The following is a 13,667-nucleotide window of genomic DNA, read 5'->3' as shown; positions in this document are numbered from 1 at the left end:
TGAAAAATGTTGCAGTTCATAACTAACGCAGCCTAAAATGGAAAGAAAAAACGAGTAAAAAAAATTATAGAGTATATGTTGCGGTTCCCCCAAAACCCGCAGCATATAGTCTAACTTGTATTTTAAAAAAAATGGAAACTAGTTATGTGCTGCGGTTCACAAAAAACCTCAACATTTAAGTCATTATAGGCAGCGGTTTTTTGTCAACCGCAGCATATAACCAATTTCTATTTTAAAAAAAAAACGCGCCCCTTCATACTGCTTGATTAATTCTTATATACAAGCTTTCTTCCATTTCCTCATAAACCCCCACGACATGCTCTTCAAGCTTTCTTCAAAACCTACTTCCTGCGCCTGCTCTTCAATACATGTTCTAAGTTCCTTTTTAAGGATTTTTTAAGCTTTTGTGGCACTTTCTCACATAAAGTAGTTCAAACTTGATTTTTTTGGCATGAAATTTGGCATATAACACTATTTGATATATTATTGTGTTGAAAAGGTTAGAATTGAAAAATAGTCATATGCTTGAAATTACGTGCTAAGTTGCGTTTTTAAGGTTTTTAAAGCTTTTTTGGCACTTTCTCGCATAAAGTAATTCAAACTTGGTTTGTTTGGCATGAAACGTGGCACACAACACTATTTTGTATATATTATTGTGTTGAAATGGTTAGAATTGAAAACAATAGTCATATGCTTGAAATTACGTGCAAAGTTGCATTTTTAAGGTTTTTTAAGCTTTTTTGACACTTACTCGCTTAAAGTCGTTCAAACTTGGTTTGTTTAGTACGAAACTTAGCACACAACACTATCTGGTATATATTATTGTGTTGAAATGGTTAGAACTGAAATTACGTTCCTATGTTGTTCTAATATATTTCTATTCATATTCATTCAGGTACTCATCTACAATGCACCTTTTCAGAAATGAAATTGTTCCTGATGTGGAGACTTCTGATAATGAGCATCATAGTGATACAGAAAAGGACTATGATCCCAAGATGAAGAAGGACATAAGTGATGATCATGACTCCGAAGAGATGGGTGACAAAGAGGATAATGACCCACATGTTAGACACGAGAAGTTGGCTGAAGAAGCCCTACCATATCCCTCGGAGATAAAAATAGTACCAACAGATGCTCCCACATCCACTACTAGCGTTGGGTCTAAGAAGAGAAAAGGATGAGATCCTATGAAAAGCCTCAAAGTCACAGAACCCAAGCACTTGGAATACAATGCATTGGGTCAACCTTGTGGCAAATGGCGTAGGCAAAATGGAAAACAAATTGGTGTATGTATCCGTAAGATTTTCATATTTTACGCATGGAACGAGGTTCTAGAGGGTTTGAAGAACTCTGTATGGGATGATACTGTGGTAAGCAACTTTAATATTTTTATTCATTTTGTTTCATTTTAAAATTAATTTAATTGACACTAATAAATATAATTTTTCTTTCTTGTAGAATATTTTTCACATTGAAAATAATAAAGAAAAGAATGTTTTTCTTTCAGCTGTTGCTAAAATATTCGGAGATTTCAAATCCAAGCTTATAACTAGATGGATCACTAAAAACATGCCCGTAAGACCAAGAAGATCAAAACAGGAAACAAAGATGGAGACCAAGCACCTGCAAAGATGCCCTATGAAATATAGGGTCATATATCAAAGAATGAATGGGAGGCGTTTGTTGCCAAAAAAAAAACTCCCACCGAAGTTGTAAGTATTCCATTATATTAGCTTTTGATTTAATTTTATTTCTTTTGATTCAATCATTAAACTAATATATGACATTTGATTTCTATTGATTAATTAGGAAAAGCGTGGTAAAGCTTCTGAATCAGCAAGCAAAAGGAAGTTTTACCATCACTTGGGCCCCAAAACGTACGATGAGCCCCAAAAAGAGTGGGTGGATGCGGGTTTATACCCCAATCTGAGTCCCACGACCTCATCTACGACTACCTCAGCATCTGTGAACACTTCTGCTGGAGATCGGGTGCGAGATTGGTACTGCGGACTTCATTTCCGAGATTGAAGTGGTAAAGTTACCATTATTGATCCGGGAACAAAGAAGGTTGTTGATGTTGTGGTGAGTTTTGAAATTATTAATTATATGCTTGATTTGTTTTGTATTTTTTGGCTTTGATTTACTATAAACTAATTGTTATGTCACTTTTTATTTGAACAAATGGGCTGAAAGGAAAAAGAAGCAACGGGATAGTTCACCCCTAGAGACAATGTTGTTGTATTGCATATGGTCTTAGGGAAAGACCATAAAGGGCGGGTTGTCGGAAAAGAAGGGGTTCGCATGGAGTTAAAAAAGACCTTCGGCAAAGAGTGTGTCGCTACTCAATCAAGCACGATGCCACCTGAAAATAAAAATATACCCTTGTATCAAATTTTCACATCTTTTACAATTTTTCCTAAAGTTGTAGACTAAGATTTCAAAGGAGCCTTAGAAAATGCGTTCTCCTAATTTTTAATAGCCCTTACGGCCCGTTTGGTACATGGTAGGGCGGTAATGGTAATAAAATTAAGTAATGAAAATTTTGGTTGTTTGGATGCCTTCAATGGTAATGGATGGTAATAAAATAAGGTAATGAAATTACTAAAAAGGGTCATTTTCATTACCATCAAACAACATGGTATTAGGCGGTAATGGTAATGAAGTATTACTGTGGTAATAAAATAAGGTAATGTTGTTTCGAGCTGAAGAAAAAAAATAATGAAGAAAAAAAAGGTAATGTATGTAATTATCCAAAAAAATATTATTATTAAAAAAAGAATCATTAGATAGAATAATTTAGATACAATAATGCTTTTAGATACAAATATACAATAATGAAACTAAGAGTCATTACCATTTTTTATTACTAACAACCAAATGCAATGAATGGAATATTATCTTCCATTACCATTCTTTAGTCATGCACACCAAACAAAAGAATCTTCATTACCAATTCTCATATCCATTCCTTCATTACTATTGCCATTACAACATTTCATTCCCATTACTTCATTACCATCAACCAAACGGGCCGTTAATACTTTGTACGCTACCTAAGGAATTTCGATGTCCATTATAGTCCAACCCATTAATCAAAATAATTTAAATTTTTTATATTTTATATTTAATGATATCATATTTGATTATATTGTTATAATTAATACTCTCTCCTATTCAGCCCAACTGTCTCATTTGACTTTTCATACTTGCCAAGGCAAAATTTTAATCCATAATATCTCAAATTATTTTTAATTAAAAATTTTTAGAAGTTGTTATTAATAATCCTTGTATTGAGACGAATCAAACAAGATCCCACATGACTATGTTTTAACTTATAGATTAAGAGAAAAATACAAATTAAGAGTGATAAGTGAATAATGCCAAAAAATAATGGGACAATTAGGCTGAATAGGAGGTAGTATTATTCTTTTTTTATACAATTTTAATTTTTGAGACTTTTTAACTTTTTAATTTAATGCTAATTTATCCGACTATGATTACTTTTGGTTGAGATTTAATATAATAATAACGTTTACAAGTATTATAAGTTAAAAATAAATAATATTGTTATAAAGTTTTCATAACGATTATTTCTTGATAGTTATAAAATAGTTATCTTTCACCTAAAGAACAAAAATTACGAGTAAGAATGTAGCACATAAGGGTGTTGAATAGTGTGCTTCGTAGATTAGTTTAGCTACCAACGGGTTATATTCTTTTCATACTCTATGTTATAACTCTATCGTCTTTTGGCGATTATTATTAAGGTGACGACCTTTGTTGAAGTAGACGATTAACAATGATTAGTCCCAATCTACTAACGTTCACATTTCTCCTTTTAATTATTTAAGTTTATTATTGTGATCGGTAAATTTTTTTAAAAGATGATAAATAATTTCTTTATATTTTGAATGTTGTTTAACCAATTTATGTTAAATTATTTTACTACTACTATTTTGCGGAATGGAGTCTTACTACCAGTTATTGCTGATTTTTGGGTACTTTGTTCTCTTGTTCTTTCCATCTTATTTTGCAGGTTGGTTTAGGAAAATCTCGAGAGAGGATACTTAGAATAAACGTCTAGAATATTTCTAAGTCTATTAATTTTTATGCCACTACTAAACCTTTCAATAGAGTTATAATTTGAATATTTTCCTTCTAGCTCAAGTTGAATGAATTTGATTTGGTGATTTTTTTTGTCATCCTTAGTAGTTGTTAACACTCTCTAAGTTAAATCATGTTTTAAATAAACTAAAATCTTTAAGTTGTATGGGTTTTAATTTATAGGGTGTTACAAGACCAATATGCGATAAGATCTTAGCTGAAGTGAGCTAGAATTAAGATGAGAAGCAATGAAACCAAGTATCTAGTTTTCAATTTTTTTAATTAATGTTTAATAGAAAATCTATTTAAACTTTTAAACATGTTAATATTTTTAATTCTCAACAACAATCAAATTGCATAACTTTTTATTTGTTCATTAATATAGGTTTTTGAACATCCAACGATATTGCCAAAATAATTTATTTTTCAAAATATAAAATATAATTTTGATTAAAAAAGAAGTGGGCTTAAGTATTTGTGTGTCTAATAGTACAAACTAAAATAAATAAAAATTGGATATCTTATATTCGATCCCGGATTCCAGATAAGCGATTTAACCAAATCATAATGGAATGTTTTTATTATCAAAGAAACCGAATTTATGAATCCAGATCGACCCGATATTTAATTTTGAATACTCCTACCCATCATCATGGTTATATACTCACCTTATACCTTCTTATTTTCACTTCATATGCGAGTTATATTTGCCCCATACAATCGTTAATTCTTATAAAATTATTTGTAAATCTAAAATTTATTTAAACATAAAATCTAACAGCATAAATTCAAGAATTTTGGTGGTGAATAAATTTATCATTTAAGTATTGTTAATCTGTAAAGTAAAAATTATAATTCATATTCTAGATAAAATTTTGTATATAGCTCAAAAAACATATATCACATTTAACCAGGGCATTTTAGAAAATTCAGTATCATTTATTTTTTTTCAAATATTTTGATAAAAACATATAATATTAGGAAAAATTAACTATAATAATCCAAATTTTTAATAATTTTTCTACAATAATCCCACCTATTAATTAACTATAAATAATCCCAACTTTATATATTATTTTCTTAGAGTAAACCCGGTAACCTGATGACTAGTTTAAGCAAGTTTTTTTTAAAAAAAAAGATAAATTAAAATAAAATATCAAAAAATATTTTTAAGAAATTATGAGTAATTTTTATTATTAGAATTTTTTTTATGTAAATTTTCAAAATTTTTCTCTAATTTTACATTAATTTCATTTTACTTTTTAGTGATTTATCTACTATAGCAGGTCATCAGGTTACCCACGTTTACTCTAGCCAAATACCCTCTAAAGTTGGGATTATTTGTGGTTAATCAATAGGTGAGATTATAATATAGTACGAAAAAGGAAAATTTACATAGAATAATCCAACCTATTCACGATTTTCCTATAATAATCCCAACTAACCATTAACCATGAATAATCTTATTTATTTTCTCATTTAACCCCTGGTGTTGTTTGGTAACCCTCAATCGGTAAAATCAAGTAAACCCTTCTTTTTTTTATTTTCCTTCTTTTTTTAGATTTAAGTAATTAAACTAAAAAGTCACCCACTTCATTCACTCACCCACTTCATTACCTCACTTGTCTCTCTCCTGTAAAGCCATCTTGAATTCCCTCATTTCTTAATTTATGCTTCTTCAATTGTCAATCAAAATGAGGAGCCTGCAATTGCATCAAGAAGTTGGGTGGAGCGCATATACACTGTCGAAAAATGAAAGTATGTTTCACGAATCACTTGAGCCAACATTTTATTGTTGAATCAAAAGTACATGATGTTCAGGATGGCAAACAAACGGGAACTAAGTTTCATATAATCCACATTAAATACATTCATTGTCTTACATAAGAAGCTTATTAAGTTAACATAAATAAGAAAATGATAAATAAGAATGGGAAAATGTCATCTTCTTCATCTAAGGAGAAAGAATGAGAGTTTTCCAAAAAAAGGGAAAAAAAGATGGTATTAATGGAGGAAGGAGCTTACTTGCAATGGATATGGCAGTGTATTAAGGAGGAAGATCCAAACAACACCACAGGTTAAATGAGACAATAAATGAGATTATTCATGGTTAATGAATGGTTAAGATTATTGTAGGAAAATCCTGAATAGGTTTGAAATAGTCGTATTATTAGGAGATTTCATTAGTCGTTTTTAGCGTCTAATTTTCCTTATATATTTGTTCGTTACTAATTATAATTTAATTAGTGATGGTAGTAATTTAAAAAATCTCTACAATGATTAGAAACTTGTTAATTCGTAACGTGATTATGAATCGTAACAAGTAATGTAAACTTTGGAGGTAAAACTTAAAGTTGAGCAACTACTCATAACAGTTCGAAAAAATTTTAATTATTACCCAAGCATATTATATAACCATGATGGGAGTAAATTAAATATTTCACACATATACAAGTGATTTTTAAACATGAAGTACAAGTTACATAACTTGTTACATGTACAAACAATTTTTACCCAAACCTTAAACTATCTTAGATAAACCTTTCCTACACTATAATAGATCAAATGATGGACAAAAATCACCCAAAAAAAACCCCAACCAGCCATGCTAAAGTTGTCCTACTCCCCCTTATAGCCCTTTGTATACTTACATACACAAGCTAAAAACTTTACCCAAGAACCCCTTTTGTTCTACCCAAAGCTTGTGCATCATTAAAAGCATGCAAGAGGCAAATATTTGAAGCAAAAATACTCTATTTTCTGAATAATTATTCAGCCATAAACCCCAACACATTGCTCCCAAGTTCATCCATGAACAAACACTAGAATCCTTCAAACTTTCAATAACTAAAACACCTTCTTTTCTCTCAAATCTCCTTCAAAAAATCTAAAACTTCTGAAAATTTATGTTTATAAACTCAAATCTCCCATAAAAATAATCTTCATCTTAAGAGCTTTCCATAGACACCAAACTTGAAGAAATCCACTAAGTATAGAGTAAGTTATGTTCATTTCTTTATTCCACTAGTTTTTGTTAAAACTTGTTCATGTAAAACTTTTTTTTTTACATGAATCTTTCTATAAACTAAGATCATTATAAAATGAGTATTTTATCTCTAAACTAAGAAAATCATCACTTATAAATCTATAAAAATAGGCCATAATAGAAAGTAAGAAGATGTATTTCAACAAACATATAAATTTTGTTACTTAAAGGATTCAAGTAAAATTATGGGACTTAACTAAGTATGTTGCTCAACATAATAAGTATACTCCAAATATGTTTAAATCATCACAAGTATTAGTCTAACAACTCTAACCAGGGAAAGTTAAGTGCATGGTAGAAATCCAAAATTATTATTGATTTTTCGATGAATGTAATATGTTTAGTTGAAGAGTTGGAGTTGAGACTTGAAGGGCAAGGACCCGAAGTTAGAACCACTTCTAAGAACGCGTAGGAGCTTACGGAATAATTATATAGGTTTGGAGTCGAGGTATGTCACATGGGGTGATTTTTAAAGGATTTAAGAACAAGTTGAAAAAGTTTGTATATAAAAAGTGTTTGCTAAGATTTCACCAAGGTAATCTCTTACCTACACAATAAGTCATCTTGCATAAAACGTAAAAAAGTAAAATACAAAATTAATATATTAAAAATAAAAAAAGTTTAAAATAAAAAAATTTAAAGTAAGTTTATATTTTGATTTAACTTTTAATTTTTAATATTTTTAATTTTTATTTTATTTTAATTTTGTTAAGAAATTAACCTATGTGCAAGAAATTGGGTTTATTGCAGGAAAAGTAGAGTCATTTGGTCACTATTTGAGCAACAATGCTCTTGAAAAAGTAACCCTAAAATTGGGATTATTCATAGTAATCAAAAATTGAGTTTAATGTAGGAAAATCACTAAAATGTGTATTTTTGGTAATCTTTCCTATAGTAATATGGCTATGTGCAAGTATGGGGAAGGTTGGGTGGATATGAGGCGAGTAAGACATCTAATTCACCATCTACCCACGACCCATAGCAGATAAGACTTTTTATACTCATATTAAATCCACTACTGACCAAATTCATATATATACCTATCTCAACTAGCTAGGGATGAGTATGTGTTAGATTTGTATAAAATCTTACCCTATTTTTCAATAGGACCAAAATTCTGAATCTAGGTCCAAATTAATTTTTATTTTGAACAAAACTATAATGAACATAAAATTTATAATGAATCACTTTTTTTAATGTGAAAGCAATAATCAAACGCATCCAATCTTTCAACTTTCAAATTACAAGCAATATCAAATTTATCAAGGTTATAACAAAACTCTTATTATAATAAGATCAAGGGGTGTGCCTGCGAAGTTTAGTTACAAAACAAACCATCATCATTATTCCCAATGTTCCTCTTGGAAATAGGGTCTGGGTGAGGAAATGTGACGGACAATCCATACCCGTACTCTCTTTGCAGGGACGACTAGAGAAAAGCGGTCGAAGTTTACCCCCCAAACATGTAGGAGCCCTACATAAAAGGATATGGGTGACGACAATTTCACAAAGGAACACCTAAAAAAAATAAAATAATAAAATAAAATGAAGCAACAAGAGGACAACTAAAGAAACTATCAGATTTTAAGCAACAAGAGGACAACAAAGCAAACCAATTATTAAAATAAACTGCCCATAAAACTAAACTTTAAATAATTAATCATGCTTAGAATTAAACAATTTAGTTCCAAGAAACGGTGTGGACAAAAAACACGTACTAGCTATTAAATATTTTACATATTCAATTATTTAACAAAGGATAATTAAATTTCACAAAAGACTTGTTTTCACGAGTGAAATGTGAGCTAGATTAGATTTTAAGTTCAATCTCAAACTCTAATATCACCAAGATCGAAGGTACGAAGTACTTTGATGAACAAAATAACACTTTAATGAAATTGACAATGTTTGAAGGAAATAAACAATGCACATAATGAACACAAGTATTTATGAGGTTCACCTAATGTAGGCTACATCCTTGGAGGTGTGTAGTTTCTTTGTTTATACAAGAAGTCTAGAACAATGAAGTTTCAAGAACTCTTACAATAAAGTATTACAATCAAGAGTAGAGATTATAGGCTATGTGTTTAGGCTTAAGGTTTTGTGTTTGATGATCTACAATGAGCATATGAGCTTCTTATTTATAACACTAATTACATTAATGAGTATACACAATTAAGGTCTTGAGTTAATATCATCATAATTAGCTCCAAGAACATGAATAGTTGAAAAAGTAGCATCCTAGGCCCTCTGAACCACCCGCTCGTTCGAGCAGCTTCATTGTGAAGCTATTTCCTGCAGCCTTCTGAGTGCTCATTCGAGGACTATCAATGTTTGTTCGAGCACTCTGTTTCCAGACCTTTTAACTGTTGCTAATCTAATGCCTCATTCAAGGTAAGTGAAATACCCATTGTGCCTTGCTCGAGCACATCGTACATGATCTGATCTTTGGTCTTGAAAACTCCTCATTAAGTATCATTCATCATGCTTAATAACTATACAACATGTTTAAGGCTCTTCAACACTTTCATAACTTCGTGCATTGAACATCAACTTAATACACACATTGAGACACACTTAACTCACCCATAAGATTCCACATCTCTATGCACACATCAATGCATAGGCTTAATTGGTGCACTCAAGTCACCATCACTCTAACAACGAGAATTGATCATTATTTGGTATTGAGTGTAGAAAATCATAATGCAGAAATAAGACTGATTTGACTTTTGAATACTTGGTTTGTATTAATTAATCAATGAGAGGAACACCTCTATTTATATATAATTTGACCATCTAATAAGGAAACAAAATATTACAAAATATTAAACTTAAGGAAACTAAATCACAATAATACAAAATATAATATTATACTAATATTCTACTTTCCTACACTCCCCTCAAGTTTGGTCTTGGGATCGAGACCGAACTTGCCAATAATATTTTCAACGCTTTTGAGCCAATTGCCTTGAACAAAAAATTCGTTAGTTGATCTTTTGATTTTACTAATGAAATTTTAATAATCTTTTCAGAAAATTTTTCATAATTAATTTTCAACTTTTAGGATTTAGATAAAAGGTCACAAAATAAAATGGATTTGTTTGTTTTATTATTTGGGTTAAAGACATGGACTTTAGGTTTGTGGGTTTTATAAGAACGAAAATTAAGAAAGATTTGGGAGGGAGATTTGAGGCGTGGGTCATGGGTGAGTAATTTGGGTAGGTTTTTCTTTTTGAATTTTTGGGTTTCATCTTTTGTGTTTAGAAAGGCAAGTATATGAAATGTTTCCTATTGCCCCAAATACATCACATTCTTTCTCAATTACCACTTTTCTTACTTTTCCTTTTCTTTTCTCTTTTATCTCTTTTCCTAAGATTTTAAATTTGCTTTCCCAAATTAATTCTCTACTATTAATGGCTCCTCCAAATTTGTTATCTGAATTCCGACCACTACTGTATGAACTTCAGTGGTGGCTGTCTATATTCCGGTGGTGGCTACTATTATTGGCCGGTATTTTTCGCCCTTATTTTTCTTGTTTCTTTCTCTATGCTCTCTCCTTAAACTTGGTCCGTTCTCATTATTTTCGGCCTTCAACTCAACACGAATGCCGGTATTGGTGGTGGTAGTAGAATCAATAACACTTAGCAAATTACCCGTACCTTTGTTGAGAATTTTCGAGTTGTCTTTTGAATCTTGGCTTTGTTTTGTTTCTTCTAGTTTTTGATATGGTTTATTTGGGTTATTTTAAATCTAGTTTTTTATTTTCTGAGGGATTAAATCTCGATGATGTCTTTTCTACCATACTTCTCCCCCTCGTGACCTCACGCGAAATGGTCTCATCAACGGGAGGTAGCAGAACGTGTCCGAGAATGAAGTGGATTCTTGTCCATAAATCTCGAGCGGAGGTAGTGTAGTAAAGAAAATATTCTACAAGGTCTCGCTCGATATTGTTGATGATCCATGAGATCACCATACAATCATTCTGGACCCATTGTGGATTTGTGATGGATGGAGATATGGCAATGATATGGTTGAGCCTCCCCCGATCACCGATTTCTGTTTTCATTTGTTTGCACCACATGGTGTACTTTTGGTAGTTTAGTTTTCCAATTTAGATTGGTTGTTCAAGTTTTTGGGACATTTTTTGAAAAGTTGGAACATTTGTTCCATTTGTGCCATGGATGTCATGGTTTTATTTGTTTTGGTTTGGTTTGATTAGTTTTGGTTTTTGTTTTGGTTTTTTGTTTGGATCGATTTTGGTCGATTATGATCAATGATAAAATACCGATAGAGTTTTTCCGTCCAGAAAAACCTTACGGTGCTCATACCATGTAGAAAATCATAATGCAGAAATAAGACTGATTTGGCATTTAAATGAGAGGAACACCTCTATTTCAATACTTGGTTTTCATAAATTTATCAATGAGAGGAACATCTCTATTTACACATAATTTGACCATCTAATAAGGAAACACAATATTATGAAATATTAAACTTAAGGAAACTAAATCACAATAATATAAAATATAAAAGATAATATTCTACTAATATTCTACTTTCCTATATTAAGTACTAGTGAGTAAGCTTAATTAAATTTAGATCAAACAATCAATTTAGACGAGCAATTTATAATGAATTATATATATTTTAAAAAATCAAATTTTTAGATATATTAAAATTTTTTTTCCTGGGTCGGCTGATGATCTAATCTCTCAATAACAATTATTGGTGTTTTTAATTTTGGGTCTAAGAATTAGATCATACTCAAATCTAAGTCGAGAAAACTTATACCCGAATCCAAGCGAAACATTATAGACCTATTACTCCCTAGATGATGTAAAACCTTTTTACTCAACCTAATTTTGGGTCAGGCTTGACCCATCCGACTCAAAAAACGGGCAGACATGGACAATGCTTTTCAAAAAAATTTAAAGTTTGAAAGGGTAATATCCACCCACCAAGATAAATGGACGGGTAGCAACACCAAAAAAATACCTGTGGGTATACCTGCCCGCCCGCTTAAGGTAATATATTATTTATTAAATGATTAATTCTATTAATTATTAAACTAGTACTACTATATGACTCATATCCAAGTTTAGTAATTAGTACTCATACCCAAATTTAGTTTATTACTTTTGTACTAATCCTAGGGTTTGCTTCTATTAGATTTTAAAGTTTCTAATTCTATTGTTTACATTCAATATTTTTGATCCTCAAAACACTCAAGTAGTCGACTATCAAAGTTCAAACAAGTAGCCGACTCCACCGTCTATATTAAATATTCATGTAATTTGAGTATTTTGAGACTTTATATATATTTAGTGTATTTTATAGACAATGTATTGTATTTTAATTGTTATTAAAACTTAACTTTATAATATGATTTATATTTTTAATTTTTATATAAGAAATTCCCGCCTACCCGCAGGTCCCGCCCGCTTTAACAATAGGCGGGTAGCGACAAAAAAATATAACCGTAAATACAAATGGGCTTTTGAATATTTAAACCCGTGGATAAAATTTTTAGGTTATACCCAGTTCACTACTCGCCCAAACCCGTCCATAAATAACTATGTTTGGAAATGGAACAGGCGGGATAAGTGAAAACAAAAGGGGCACTAATGCTTTTTGAAAATTCTGTTTCCCTCTTTTAGGCTTTTTCATTCAAGTGGCATATTCCATTTAATTTTGCTTTGCAAAGTCTCAATACATATACCCTTAACTTTCTCAATAATTACAAGTCATTTTCGTCAGTTCACACGTTCCTGCTTTCACCCTATTAGCATCCTCAACAGTCAGTCACCCACCCACGGTGTATTATATACAGTACTGAAATAGTAGAAACAACGACGCATGGGACGGAAGAAAATAGTTAAGACAATTTTTATTTATTTTAATATAAATATAGGGTTAGATGGTTAAATGATTCAATGCTAATTTTTCGTAAATTAATTGGTTGAACAAAATTTTAATAGCAGCGAGTTTAAAATTACCTGATCAAACCAATTAATAACCTCAACTAGTCTCATCAACCACTGTAATCAACTATTAAACGTTTTTCAAACACCTCATTAACATGATATTTATGTACTTGTAGTTTTGTTTTTTATTATTTGCACTTATATTTTTTTAGTAAATTATGTGCTCTATTTAAGATTCACACAAGTATTAAGGAAATGATTGATTGATATCAAAATATAATTGTTCTTAAACAATGACAAAAGAGTAAGAATTAATAGGGTGATTAAAAATAAAGTAAGGGTACCTGAGTAAATTTAAATGTTACTTACGACACACTGCTCCATCCCTTCAAATTTAGTAGCAAAGAGAAAACTATTTTTTTTAAAATGTGGATATTTGGTAATAAATAAATAGAGCGGGGAAGTTTTGTGAATGAAATTAAAAAAAATTAAAATATATGGATGGGATTAAAATAAAAAGATTGGATATTGTCCAAAAATAAAAATGAAACAAAATGAGTGATTGAGATTAAATATTGACTAAAATA

Source organism: Amaranthus tricolor, chromosome 15 (genome assembly GCF_026212465.1).
Source record: "Amaranthus tricolor cultivar Red isolate AtriRed21 chromosome 15, ASM2621246v1, whole genome shotgun sequence".
NCBI lineage: Eukaryota > Viridiplantae > Streptophyta > Magnoliopsida > Caryophyllales > Amaranthaceae > Amaranthus > Amaranthus tricolor.
The sequence above is the reverse complement of the archived record's forward strand: the minus strand, read 5'-3'. Positions refer to the sequence as shown.